Below are 14158 nucleotides of genomic sequence, written 5' to 3' on the forward strand. Positions count from 1 at the left end.
CCAGCTAAAAGGTAAATTAAGTAGGTATAAGGGTGAATAGAAGCCAGTTTGAGCAGATTTAACCAATTGAAATAGATTGAATTTAGTCGATTCGATTCGATTTAATCAATTTCAATTTTAGTCTATTAACATTGATGGTTTAATTGGTTAAGTTGGTCAATTTTCAATTAAAAAAAAATTGATAATCAAATCTATTGATTTAATCAATTCTTTAATAAGTTTTCATTCAATAGTATCATAACGTTTAAGTCTAGATAATTAGACAAAAAGTATGAAGTCGTTATCAATTTTTTTTAATTAGGTATAATTAACTACTTAAATGAATATATTCTTTTTTAAGATTATCCTAAATTTAAATTAAAAGTCACTAAAAAGAATAAATTTTGATATATATCTTCAAAACTAGTTTTGAGAGTCGATTATGTGTAACGAAGGTTTGAGCACCTTCATATTGTCCAAAATTAGTATCAAATTAGTCTTATATTATTTTCTTTAAATCTTAATTAAAAATGGTTTTTTATTAATTTTTTATTTAAATATTAAAAAAATCTTTAGGTTTTTAAAAAAATATTTCTCACCTTAAAAATATTCAAGATAAACTCGTTATTTACTTGAACGTGTTTCTGTGGACACCTGTAACTAACCTGCAAGATATTGTTCACTTTGATCCAAAAGTCTCACGATTTTATCCCACAAAAGATATCACACAAATTTAAGTTTAAGCTTTTACTTATATATTATAGCAGATCTTCAAAGCATCTCAATGTGAGATTAAGACATTACAAACTCCTTTTGTTAAAGCTTGATGTCCTCGTCAAGCCCAACACAAAGTACATAGATCCACCAAATCATATCAAACGTTGGGCAAGCTCAACACAAAATACATACAGATCACAGGATCACACAAGACGTTAAAATTTTAGAGACGACTTCCACCGTGCAGCACTTAATTCCTATAAGATTTTAAAGATGGCTTCTACACTGTAACTGTTAGTTTTTTAAGTAAGATGGTGATCCAAGAGGGAGGTGAATTAGATTTCTTCAAATTTTTCTCTCAAAAAATGATTTCAATATAATTTAATGACAATTAAAACCAATATAAAAATATGATGTAAATAAAAATAAATTGATGAACTATAAGTAATTATAAACTATAATCAAAATTAAGAGATAAGGATAGAGAAATCAAACACAAAGATTTATAAAGATTATGTCATTCTCCACAAAGCACCTACGTCCTCTCTCTCTTGATTGTCCAAACCAAAACTTTAATCCATTAATCTTGAATTGAAAATATAACCCTATTTTTTTCTTTCTAAGGTTTAAGATAGAAACCTTATACTCTCTACTTTCTTAGTTAAGTAGTAACCTCTCAATCCCATCAATTCAAGAGGATACCTCATATATTGATTACAAAATCACTTAATAAAAATAAAAATTTAAAATACCTCTAAAAATCTAAGTGTTTGCCTAATGAAGTACAAAAAAATATAATGAATGAAGAACACAATATTAATTAGATGCAACAAATACAAAAGATATAAATTTAAGCTCTAATAACTCTTGATTTTTTGAAAGAATGAAAATATAACTTGTTAACTCTTGCTTTCTTGCTTTACTAACCTTCTTGGTTTACTAACCTTCTTGGTGTGTTTGAGTACCCAATTTATAGAGAAATTAAAGAACTAGCCATTAGGGAAGCTTGGAAGAAGAAAATGCTTATTGGAAGCATGAAAAAGTAGGCATTGAAGTGATTTTGCCTAGACTCAATTAATCCTTTCCATGAAGGGATCAAGTGGTTCATGTTTTGGAACCAATTCACGGCTTGAAAAAGCCTACTTGATCAATCTCTTCCTTAAAGGGATTGATTGGTTCAAGGGAGTGATTTTCCTCTTGCAATCCTGGAGCTAAAATTCTATTTTGGGTAAAAAAATAATCGATCCTTTTTTGAGGGGATCGATCTTGTCCATCAAGGTGAATGTCTTTTGTTTTGCACTCCACTCACTAATTTGATCATATTTTAAGTTATACAAATTCAAATCACAAATCATTTGAATATTTAAAAATTAGACTTAAAGGGCTTTCTGTCCATATAAAATTCATCACCTTCAAAGCTTGAACAGCTTGCAAGCTCCCCTGAGTAAACACCATAATATGAGGTGAAAGACCTTAAAAACCTAAGGTAAAACAAAGGAATGGCGAATCACAAGAAATTTTGATTTCAATTTATTTTTCACTTGAACTAATATACGATGAAAGATCTTAGCCAGAAAAAGCCCAACTTCAATTTGATAAATTGAAGTCTGAGTTTCCCAAAGTCTTTAGCCACCTTTCCAATGTCTTAACTCAATCTCCTAGTTTGATTTTCTATCGTTGATTTTCTTGACAGTATGTGAGATTTTTTAATTATGCCTGGTATTTTTTTAATAAAATTCAAGTTAAAATTGGATAAAATTTAAAAAGAATAAGATTTAATCAATCCCTTAGCTTATAAGATCGATCCACTCTTTAAGCGAAAAGTTCATTATAGATATTGAGCTAAAAAGAATCGATCCTCTAGCAAAAAATACAACATTATTCGAAATAAATTGATTTTATCTATCCAAATTATCATGTTAGTAAAATCAATATCATGCTAGCAAAATCAATGACTACGTCAGCAAAATTAACAAAAAATAAATGACATCATTAGTAATCAGACCAACATACTCAAATTCAACTTGTACGAGAATGAAATTTTTGTCAATTATATTAAAGGGAATAAAGTTTAAATTAAATGTTAATACAGAAACTATTAGCATAATTTGACCTTCACAATAAATTTTTTCTTTTCACAATAATTCTAAATTTTAAATAATGCTAAAACTAGCATTAATTCATACATCGAATTAATTATTGTTATAATTTTGTGTGTAAAGAAGTAAATTTTTGTACACATTTTTAATCTAATATGGCTCAAGTGAGAGTTTGGAAATGACTTTTTTTTTTCTCCTCCAAAAGATATGCTTTAGTAAAATGTCCAAGCAACGAGCCAGTATAATGTAATGTCGCCAACCGCTCCTTCATTCCAAAAAATCCAAATGTAATTTTATCATAGTGCAATGGTGGAAATACAATCCGACTAATAGAACATTTTGAGTAACCGAAAATGAGAATTTTTTTAAGCTTTAAAGAAAATTAGATTTAAACCATAGATAAGGATAACTAGATCCCAAGACCTTTACTTTACCCATTGAAACAAAATCTCTCATTAACCAAAATTTGTAATTGAATTACTTTAGTCAAGAAGAAAATTGTTTCACGCTTACTGTATATACCAAAAGTAAACAAAAATTGTTTCACAATAATGAGCAAACTAAATCAAGCATCTAGCATACGTGGAACTATAAATTATTGACAGTGTCTAAAGATTTAAACTCAAAATATCCTTCAAGTCTAATGACTCATGCATGCTATTTACTAAAGGAAACCTTAGATTTGATCACACCCTGAGCATCGCCAACGGCGTGACCTCTGCCAGGGGAGTAGCAAGCGGAGTTGGGACCGGAGAGTTTCGACAAATCGGGCAAGTAGGATGTAGCCTCAGCCAGGAATCAACGCACTGTAGATGAAAACTATGACCACAATCAGGCAACAAACGTAGCATATCTGTATCCTTATACTCACCTAAACATATGGAGCAACTAGAAGCTGATGATAACGAGTCAACTTTATAAAGCTTTGCTTGTGAATAAAGGAGTTTGGGGTAGCTGCTCAGAATCTCCTCGTCAAGGCCTTGTTCCATGGCCACCGATTCTTGCTCAGTGGAGGTAGGAGTGGTTGCATGTTGCGATGGAGGGTTGATGCGGGTACTGCAGAAGCAGATTGTGAGGGTTATTGTAAAAAGAAGGGCAAAGATAGCTGTGGAGAATCCAATTGCATATCCAAATCCACCCACTTGTGGAGAGTTATTGGAATCTGCTGTGCTATTCATCTCTTATAAATGGACCTAAAGCTTAAAGCTGGTGGACATGAAAATTGGGAGATACGTGAATGAAGAGTTGGAGAGATGAAGGCAGGAGAAAACATAAAGGAAAGGTGTTAGGCCGTGGAGATTTTAATCAAGGAAGAAAGTATCTTAAACTTGAGAGAAATTAAAGTCAGGAAGAGAGGAACTGAGACAGCTGCTTGTTATTGATTTGGGAAATGATTTGTCGCGTTCATTGATTGTCAACGCCTTCTTTTATTATTCTTTTTCTTATGGTTTTCCCAACGAGAAAACCTTTACCCCAAGCTTTAACTAGAAGTATCTGATGGCGGGTAACCCTTTTTTTTTTTTTTTTTAAAGGCAAGGAAAGAATTATTTTATTAAAAGAAGGAACTACGTGATAACAGCACAAAAAACAAAAACACTTGAGACCAATACTACCAAGCTACAATATTGACACCTGTCAATATTTGTTTCAATATTTTGGATTAATTTCCAAAATGATCGGTCCAATAATCAGGAAATACTTATTCTTAGATTTAAAAATTACTCTGCAAATTGGCAATATTTGTTTCAATATTTTGAATGAACTTCCTATGTCAAAATGTAAGTTTTTTTTTTTTTTTTTGTGAAATTTAAAATATAAGTTTTCGAGTGAATGGTGTTGGTCAAATAATTTTTAAGGTAAAAATCAACTATTTTTCAAATAAAAATATGCAGGATCTTAGGTTTTGAAACAGAGATCAATTCCCTTATAAAAAGGATCAATCCATTCTAATAGATGGTCCAGGTGGCTGCGATTAGTTCATCCAGATGTTTATAGTCCAATGAATGTGAGGTCAAGGAATGAGGGCATCATATTTTGTCACATTCATAGATAACTATACATATTTTAGTCATGTCTACGTAATCTCCCATAAGTCAAAAGCGTTAGATTACTTTAGACGCTACGTAACTTCGGTTAGAATCAATTAAACCAATGCATTAAGGGTTTAAGTACTGAGCAAAGTCACGAGAATCTATTTGAGCAATTTAAGAATTTCTATGATGAAAAGAGGATATTTAGGCAACAAAGAGTTCTTGGCTCTATGCAACAAAATCGTGCAGCAGAAAAGAGGAACCGTACCTTCCTGGAATGATTTGACAATGATGATGCAAGCAAATCTTACCATGTTCTTGACCGTGTACCATCTAAATCAAGATTTTCCACTCCATATGAGCTATGAAAGGACAAAATACCTTTGGTAATTTGCGACCTTAAGGCTCAGTTGGATATGTACACACAAAACTCACGAGGATTGGAAACTAGAACCTACAGGAAAAACTCTTTAGCTTTCGCTCGCTTGGTTGTTCAATTGATTACAGGTTTTTTACCTAATAAAAATTTAGAATAATTTTACTTAATAACTGATTTTGATGATCAATTTCTTTTTAAAAATGAACTGCTACGTGATTGAATGAACTGATTGTTCATTGATTTTAGATTTTGTAATTGAAGGAGGAAATTTCACATATCAAGATTACCCAAGTTGCGTTTTCTTATTTTTATTTTCCTTTTTAGAGATCTTTTTCCTGTTCCTTAATTTCTATAATTTGATTCACTGGATCCTTGTAACCAGGTCCTTTTCATCAAATTATGGGTGGTGTCTTGAGATTAATCAAGCGTATCAGTTTCATCTTCTCTTTGGTATTCAGGTGCCTGTTAAATCTTAATGTTATTTCACAACTGGCTGTGATGCTGACAGTGGTCTCAGTTTCCGGGTTGTTGGGTTAGGAACATTTTCGGAATAGTGACTTCTAACTTCCATGATAATTGTAATGTTTGTTCATTTTTGCAACACATGAGACGTCAGGCATAAAAAAATTTGCAATTCCCTTTCAATGACAACAGCATGTAATTTTTTTGGTCATCCCTATCCAAGTATGATATGTTTTGCGCTGCAATAAAGTAAATTCAGAAGATGGTTTACTGAATTTATTTATTTGCTTTTATAAAAAGTCTGTGAGGATAAAAGAAATTATAAATATTGAGATTTAAAATTTAAATTTATTAAATGTTTTCTGTTAAAAATAATGATATAAATCAATAGAAATAAATTTGAAATTTTGAAATAATTTACTTTTATGATGTATAAAGATTTAGTAACTATTTATTTATTTATTTTTTCATTTATGCAACCCATAAAACTGCCCATATTCCCACAGCTTGTGTTCTTTAGGTACCTAACAACATTGATATGGTTTAATAATTGCATAGAAAGATTTGAATACCAAGAGCATTCGATTAGGTCAGTTTTTTACTAAAATAAAAATTTTTAATTGCAAATGTGCAAAACAACGGCACTTGCTGCCTTAGGTCATTGACTTGGGCAATGTAATTGAATATCTATATCAGGTAGTGTGTTAACTACTATTCAACTTTTAAATGTTTTTTTTTTTTTTAAAATTTTCCTTTATTTTTCTATAGTCTGTGACGATGTTTAATGGAAACGCATGAAGGTGATGGCTAGGCTGTAAATATTTCTTATTAATTTTGTAATCCTTTAAATGATTATATATTTGTTGGTAGCAGATCAAAACAAAAATATTCCTTTCTATCTTACTCTTCTAAATTATTTTCTTATTGAGAGAAAAAAAAAAAAAGAGGCAATTTGTCTATGGTATTCAAGGGCAGGACATATTCCATATTGTTTTGTGTTATTGAAGCTTTGAGTTTCTGATTAATTCATGCTGCAATTGAAAAAAATCCAGACAATTGAAAAAGATGGAAGAAACTGAGATTTAATTATGTGAGTTTATGACTAAATACTGAAAAATGTAGTTTCATCCAAACTTCTTTTAATTTGGGATACATTTACTCCCTATTGAACTCTTAAAATGAACTTTCATCATGTCAACTTCATCCAAGTTTTCTTTAATTTCTTCAGGGTTGACAAAAACAAATGATGACAAATTCATCTCACTTTCTCTGTCACCCATATTATTTATTTAAAAAAATAGAGAAGAAATTCACTTATACAAATATAAATGTTACATTCTTTTTTATTTTTGAATCATAATAGTTAACTGTAAGTGTTATAAATTTAAATTTAATAAAAAAAGGGTGTAACCTATATATATATATATATTTAAATCATTTTTTTTAAAGGAAAAACATTTCATTTAAGAAATAAAAGAACATTGAGTCTCAATAGCTTTGTGTACTATAACTGGACAATCTTCAACCCATACCTATCCTCATGACTACGTAAAGCTTCTTTGGCCACTCCATGTGCTGCAGTGTTACCATTCCCTACGGTGTGGGATGCTCTGTAATCTTAAAACTATCCTAATTTTGCTCTTGCCTCTTCAATGATCACTCCTCTGGCGGAAAAATCAGGTTCCTTACTTTGTAGCTTCTTGATGATACACAGAGCGTCACCTTCAATGATTATTCTGGTTAGTCCCAAATCATGAGCTGCTCTTCCACTACAAGGGCATTATCAACATTTTTAATTTTGAAAGCACCCGCTCCTACAATCTCACCTACATGATTTCTGATGACTACAACCAAACCCCTTTGTTTTGTTGGTTAAGCCCAATGCTCCGTCAAAGTTCACCTTAAACTTGTCTTATGGTGGTGGCTAATAAGAATGTCAAGAACATATTAGAGAAAACGATTGAGACTTATAAAGATTAGTATAAAAAATTGCCGTTTGCTTTGCTTCCATTCAGAACATCAATCCGCACTTTTACTGGTGTAACTCTTTTTCCTTTGGTATATGGAATGGAAGCAAAGTAGCCTCTCAAAGTAGAAATTCCTTCTTTAAGGGTTTTGATGTAAATACAGTTGGAGGAAGTTGAATTGGTTCACAACCATTATGAACTGTTGAATTTGATTGAGGAAAAAAGGCTAACAACACTCAATCGTGGCTAGATGTACCAAAAGAGAATGATAGGGGCACATAATAAGAAGATGAAGTCATATGCTTTCATGAAGGAGAATTAGTTCTGAAGAGAATATTTCCCAATCAGTATGATTAAAGAGGAAAATGGACACCTAATTGGAAAGTTTCATGTGTGGTAAAAAAAGCATTCTTAGGTTGAGCTTTAATTCTAATAAAAATGGATAGAGATAAATTGTCAAATCCTGTAAACTTAAATGCTATCAAGAAAAACTATGCTTAAAAAAAGAAAAAAAAGAAAAAAAAAAAAGAGAAAAAAAAGGAGGATCCAGTTTGAAAATCCAAAAAAAGGCAATCTAGATCATAGGAAGAAATACCTAAGTTGAAAACTCAAAATAATGGCTTAGGTATAATAAGAAAATAGGAAGAAATTGAGCTTTAAGCTTGAAAGAAAATGGGTATAGTGTCATGATTCAGGATAAAGGAAACGAAAGACAGATAATTGATTTAGGATTGCCATCCAATGAGTCGGCATTACTCAAAGCCATTAATGAGATAGGATTTTTAGAAGAAGATCAAAAGTGAACGATTTGAATTCATCTTAATGTTCAGTATTTGGCAATTTTAGAAATGGTTTGTTATTACCATTTCATTTGTCTATTTTTCTCCTACATTTAATTATGCCTTCATTCCCTTCTTACCATACAGCTTTTAAATCAAATATTTAAAACTTAAATGAATACCTTGTATCATTTTCATTCAAACTTTTTTGTTCATCATTGATTGAAAAATGGCGTTGCATTTAATACAATATTATTGATATTGAATGATAATTCTCATAATCAAACTTGAAACATGCATAAAGAAGGTTTTAGGACAATCAAGATAAACAAACATGGCTCTAAAAAAAGAGAGAAAAAAAAAAGGGAAGACTTAAAATGATACCAAATGATGGACATCAACTTGGATAGAAAAATGAATGATGATTGAACAAAGGGATAACAATGATGGAAAACCAGAAATGATGACTAATGAATGAGAAAAATAGAAAAGATGAATGATGAGGATAAAAGAAAACAAGAAAAAATGCTTTTGGCAGAGTTTCACAAGACAGCCACTAGAGATCGAGGTAAAAAGATTTTTTTTTTTAAAAAAGAGAAATGCTTAAATTAAAGACTTCAATCAGATAAGTGCAGGTTGACTGCTGATAACCTAGCCAACATTACAAATTTAAAGAATATTTGTAATCATGAAAATCTTGTTTCCATAAGTACAAGTGCATGATATGAACAAAATTTGCGGAACCATATTGGTTTCTTTGCATTCATCACATACATTGCATGCAAAATGAATTTGATCATGAAAAAATAAGTACATTTGAAGAATGAACCATTTTTTAAGAAGAAAAAAAAAAGAAACCCAAATATAAGAAAGAATCTTTTAAAAAAGATTAGAATCCATTTCAGAGCTTTCTATCTAACTTAATTTTCCAAAATGAGACTTTTCAAACTTTTTTGAGACTAGATCAACCTTTTTCAAAGAAATATTTTAAAAGTTATCTACCCATATTTATAGGAGACCTTTCTAGAAAGATTTTTAAAGTTCATTGCTTATTTTCATAAGAGCCATTTCCAAAATGATTTTTAAAGTTTGTTATCTATATTCATAAGTCTTTTTTGGAAATATTTTTAAAGTCATTGCTTATTTTCATAATAACCTTTTCCAAAAAGATTTTTAAAGTTAGTTATTTTATTTTTAAAGGAGCCTTTTTCAGAAAGATTTTTAAAGTTCGTTACCTATTTTAATAGAAGCCATTTCTAGAAAGATTTTTAAAGTTTGTTGCCTATTTTTATAGGAGCCCTTTCTAGAAAGAGATTTTTTAAAGTCACTTGTCTATGTTTATAATAGCTCTTCTAAAAAAACCCTTAGATTTTTAAATGATTTCAAAATACCTTCTAGTTAAACCTTAAATTTTTAAACGATTTTGAAGACTTCTAGGCAAAATTTTAAAATTTTGAAAGATTTTCAAAGACCTCCAAGCAAAATTTAAATTTTTGAAAGATTTTCAAAATTCTTCGAGCACAATTTCAAAGTATTTCGGTATAATCTCAAAGTCTTGCAAACACAATTTCAAAGTTTTTCGAACACAATTTTAAAATTCGTCGAGCATAATCTCAAAGTCCTCCAAGCACAATTTCAATTTTCAAAAATCTTTGATAACAAAAAAAGTAAAAAAAAAAAAAATCCTCCAACACGTGAACAAATAAATGTACAAACAAGACCCTTTTAGCTCTTGGTCCCGGACAAAATTGATGTTTTTGGGTTAGAAATATGCACAGAGGAGCAGTTATAGACACATAATTTTGTTTGGATAAAATTTGGCAATTTGTAAAGCCCTTAAAATTCAACCCATTCTAAATCTAACATTTCTTTAATTTTGATAAGTTTTTAAAATCAAATTTTGAATCAATTTGACACAATTGCCCTAAGTTAACTTTAATCAAATCTGATTAAATTTGATCAGACAAAGTCAAAATTGATCAAAACATATAGAATTTGAGTCAACTTTCAAATTTCACAACCAAGTTAGAATCAATATGGATTACAATTGAAATTTGTGATTTTTAAAATATTAAATAGTTTAATTGTACTTTAAAAAGTGTCATAACGTCTAGATCCGGAGATCTATCACTAGACATTGACTTAAGGGAGTCGCTACCAATCTTTTTTATCTAGGTGCGATTGGTCACCTAAGGAATCTGTCCTTTTAGGGAACACCTAAGTTTAAGGGTTCCTAAAATAAAAGGTTCAGGTCTACTAACCAAAACAGGGTTCGAGAGTTCGGTTACATGTGAGGAAGGTTATAGCACCCTCACAACGCCCATCAAAAGATGGTACCAGCTTAAACTTGTGTTATCCAATAAGCTTTAAAATTTTATCAAGTAATTAATTATTGAAAATTATTCTCAATTGACTCTAATACTTTTAGCAAAAAATTGAGAAAATTCCCTCACCTCAAGAGTATGCAAGAAAAACTACTGTTTTACTTGCAGAGGCTCCGTCGTCGGATTATTTAAAGAAAAATGAAAATCAAAATCAAAATAAAAAGGAAGAAAAGAATGATTGTTTTTGTGCAGGAAAAATTGATACTTTCAACTTTTCCTAAAAAATATTCTTTTGAAGCTTTAATTTCGAGAAAAATTGATACTTTCAACTTTTTCCCAAAAATTTTTTTTCAGAATTTTTTAATTTCGAGGAAAATTGATACTTTTAACTTTTCCTCAAAAATCCTTTTCAAAAAATTTATTTTTAAGGAAAATTGATACTTTCAACTTTTTCCTAAAAATATTTTTGGAAACTTTGATTTTCAAGGGAAATTGATACTTTCAACTTTTCCTCAAAAAACCTTTTTTGAAATTTTATTTTTAAGGAAAATTGATACTTTCAACTTTTCCTCAAAAATATTTTTTGGAAACTTTGATTTTCAAGGAAAATTGATACTTTCAACTTTTCCTCAAAAAAACCTTTTTTGAAATTTTATTTTTAAGAAAAATTAATACTTTCTGCTTTTCCTCAAAAATATTTTTTGAAAACTTTGATTTTCAAGGAAAATTGATACTTTCAACTTTTCCTCAAAAAAACCTTTTTTTGAAATTTCATTTTTAAGGAAAATTGATACTTTCAACTTTTCCCCAAAAATATTTTTTTGATTTTTATTTAAAGAAAATAGAATAATAAAACAAAATAAAAATGAAAATAAAAAAAATAAAAAAGAAAAGTAAAACAAAAATAAAAATAAAATAAAGATAAAAAGAATATTAAATAAACCTAAAATAAAAAAAATAAAAAAACAAATAAATAAATAAATAAAAATAATAATAAAAAAAAAACTTGGAGCGGCTCGGAGTGCGGCTTGGCTCGGCTCGACTAAAGGAAGAGAAACGGGTCAGAGAAGCGGCTTGGGATCTCGGCTCGGCTCGACTATCGGCTCGGAAGGGGAGACACACGCGGGTCAAGAAGTGGGTTGACGCTTGGGTCGGGTCGGATCTCGGTAAAACACGAGGATCCTCTGGGTCACTTTAGGCAAAAACGACGTCGTTTTGGGAATGTATATAAGGCTCTTCCCTCTGTTTTTCGACAAAAAGCTCCTCCCCTCTCTCTTTCTTCTTTTTTTTTTCTCTCGCTTCTCTCTAAACAGTCGAAAAACTCCGGTTGAATGTTCACCAGATTCTGAAAAAACTCCTCGAAATCTAGGTTTTTCACCGAAAGTTCACCGAAAAGTTGGTCGATTTCTGGGATCCTTCACCGAAAACTGGGCAGCTCACCAAAAACTTCAAAGTTGACTGGAATTTTCGTCGAAAAATTCAACCGAAATCTGAATTTTTCCAGAAATTCCTAGAAACAAAATCGCCAAAAATCTTCAAAAAATTTCTGCTAACTCCTAGAACACTTCTAAACCTTCTATATTCTTCTACACGCCTCTTTTCTCTCAAATCAGTAGCTTTTTGCTTACTGATTTTCTGTGTGTTCTATTCTGTTCCAGAGGGTCCTTTTTATAGGGATTGATCAGGAGTTTCTGATCAATCCCAATTCCTCTTTAAACGGGGATTCAATTTTTGAATCCAATCTGGACTTTAATTGATTGAATCCCAATTCAATTTTCAGTCAGATAAAACAAAAAAAATAAATAACAGAAAAAATCAAACGAAAATAAATCAGATAAATCAGATAAATTAACAGATAAATTAAAATTAAATAACAGATAATTACATAAATATTAACAAGAAAAAAAAATAAAATAATAATAATAATAAAGATATATACATATTAATAAATACATAAATCCCTAAGATAAAAATATATATATAATAATAAAAGAAAAGAAAAAAATATACATATATAAAATAATAATAATAAAAATAAAAATAAAATAAAAATGTAAAATACAAAATAAAAATAAATTAAAAAAATAAAAAAATACAGACTTATCCATTTGGACCAGGCCCAATTGATCCGGGCCTGGATCAAATTAGGTGTCTACAAAAAGTATAAAATTACTAAATTGCTTTTAGGGATATTTTAATAATTTGACATTTTCGAAGTTAGATTTTCATGAAAACTTTCAGATTATAATTGAATATATTTTAATGATTTTTGATACATTAAAAACCCAAATCACATCGTGTGAAGTATGAAATTACAAAAATACCCTTATAGGTATTTTTATAATTTGACCTTCCCAAGGTTAAAATTTTGCAAAATGCTTTAAATCATGGTTTGATATTTCATGATTTTTAGAATTTTGAAAACCTTGATTGTACCCCGGGAGGTGTAAAATTATCAAAATACCCTTAGGAGTAATTTCGTAATTTGACATTCCTGAGGTTAGTTTTTCATAAAACTTTTCAGATCATGTTTTTATAATATTTAATGATTTTTGGTCCATTCAAAATCATAGCAATACTTCAAGAGGTGTGAAATTACCAAAATATTTCATAGGGATAATTTCGTAATTTGACCTTTCTAATGTTGGATTTTCACGAAATTTTTCATATCTTAATTATATAATATTTCATGATTTTTGGTGTTTTAAAATCACAAAAATAAACACAAAAATATTAATTTCTAAAAAAAGCCTAAAGATAAAAAAACTTTGTATTATGAGCAAAATTATCTTTTTACTTCGTTTTAGTGGCTATAAAAATTTAACATTTGCAATTAACAATATAAGCTTTTGGATGACATGGGGAATCTTGATCCAATGGCTAAATTTTGCTCATTGAAACTAAAACAAGGGAGAAATTTGAGCTATGAGATAATGTTTTGATCTTAGGGTTAATATTTAATCTTGGATGGATATTTTGGGGCCATTTTCTTCACAAATGAGACGTTTTTGAGAAAAATAGAGGAGAGAAAGAAAAATCAAGAAAAATTATGAAAAAAAAAAAGAGGAAAATCCTTGTAAAGAAAGCTTAAAGGTATATTTTTCTTGTTATCCATTTTTGCATTTCTTGCATTCTCATTCCATTTTTCATTGCAATTTCATTTTGTTTCATTCATTTCTTTGTTGTTTTTCTTCAAGGTTTCTAGTTTATTTTCTTACTTAAAGTTTGAATTAAACTTCATCCAACTAATCAATAGTTGGATTGAAACTAGAAAACAAATAAAAACAAAATAATCCACCATTTAAAAAACCAAGTTGGAGGTTCGACCAACTTCTTCCACCATGGTTGAACCTCCTCTTGGCTCTCTCTCTCTAAATCTTTTTTTTGCTTCTTTTGCTACCTATGTGTGTTTGCTTGATGGT

General features: G+C 29.7%; 1 pseudogene across 1 annotated transcript; it reads right to left on the reverse strand.

Annotated features, from left to right (window-relative positions):
• Positions 1 to 3276: 3276 nt before the first annotated feature.
• Positions 3277 to 4195, reverse strand: LOC111297363 (RING-H2 finger protein ATL70 pseudogene; annotated as a pseudogene). The gene has a single exon (XR_016326290.1). The product of XR_016326290.1 is annotated as an RING-H2 finger protein ATL70 pseudogene (transcript).
• Between the last annotated feature and the right edge of the window lie 9963 nt (positions 4196 to 14158).

This window comes from Durio zibethinus, chromosome 12, assembly GCF_047325235.1.
Source record: "Durio zibethinus cultivar Kanyao isolate XHJ-2024 chromosome 12, ASM4732523v1, whole genome shotgun sequence".
Taxonomy (NCBI): domain Eukaryota; kingdom Viridiplantae; phylum Streptophyta; class Magnoliopsida; order Malvales; family Malvaceae; genus Durio; species Durio zibethinus.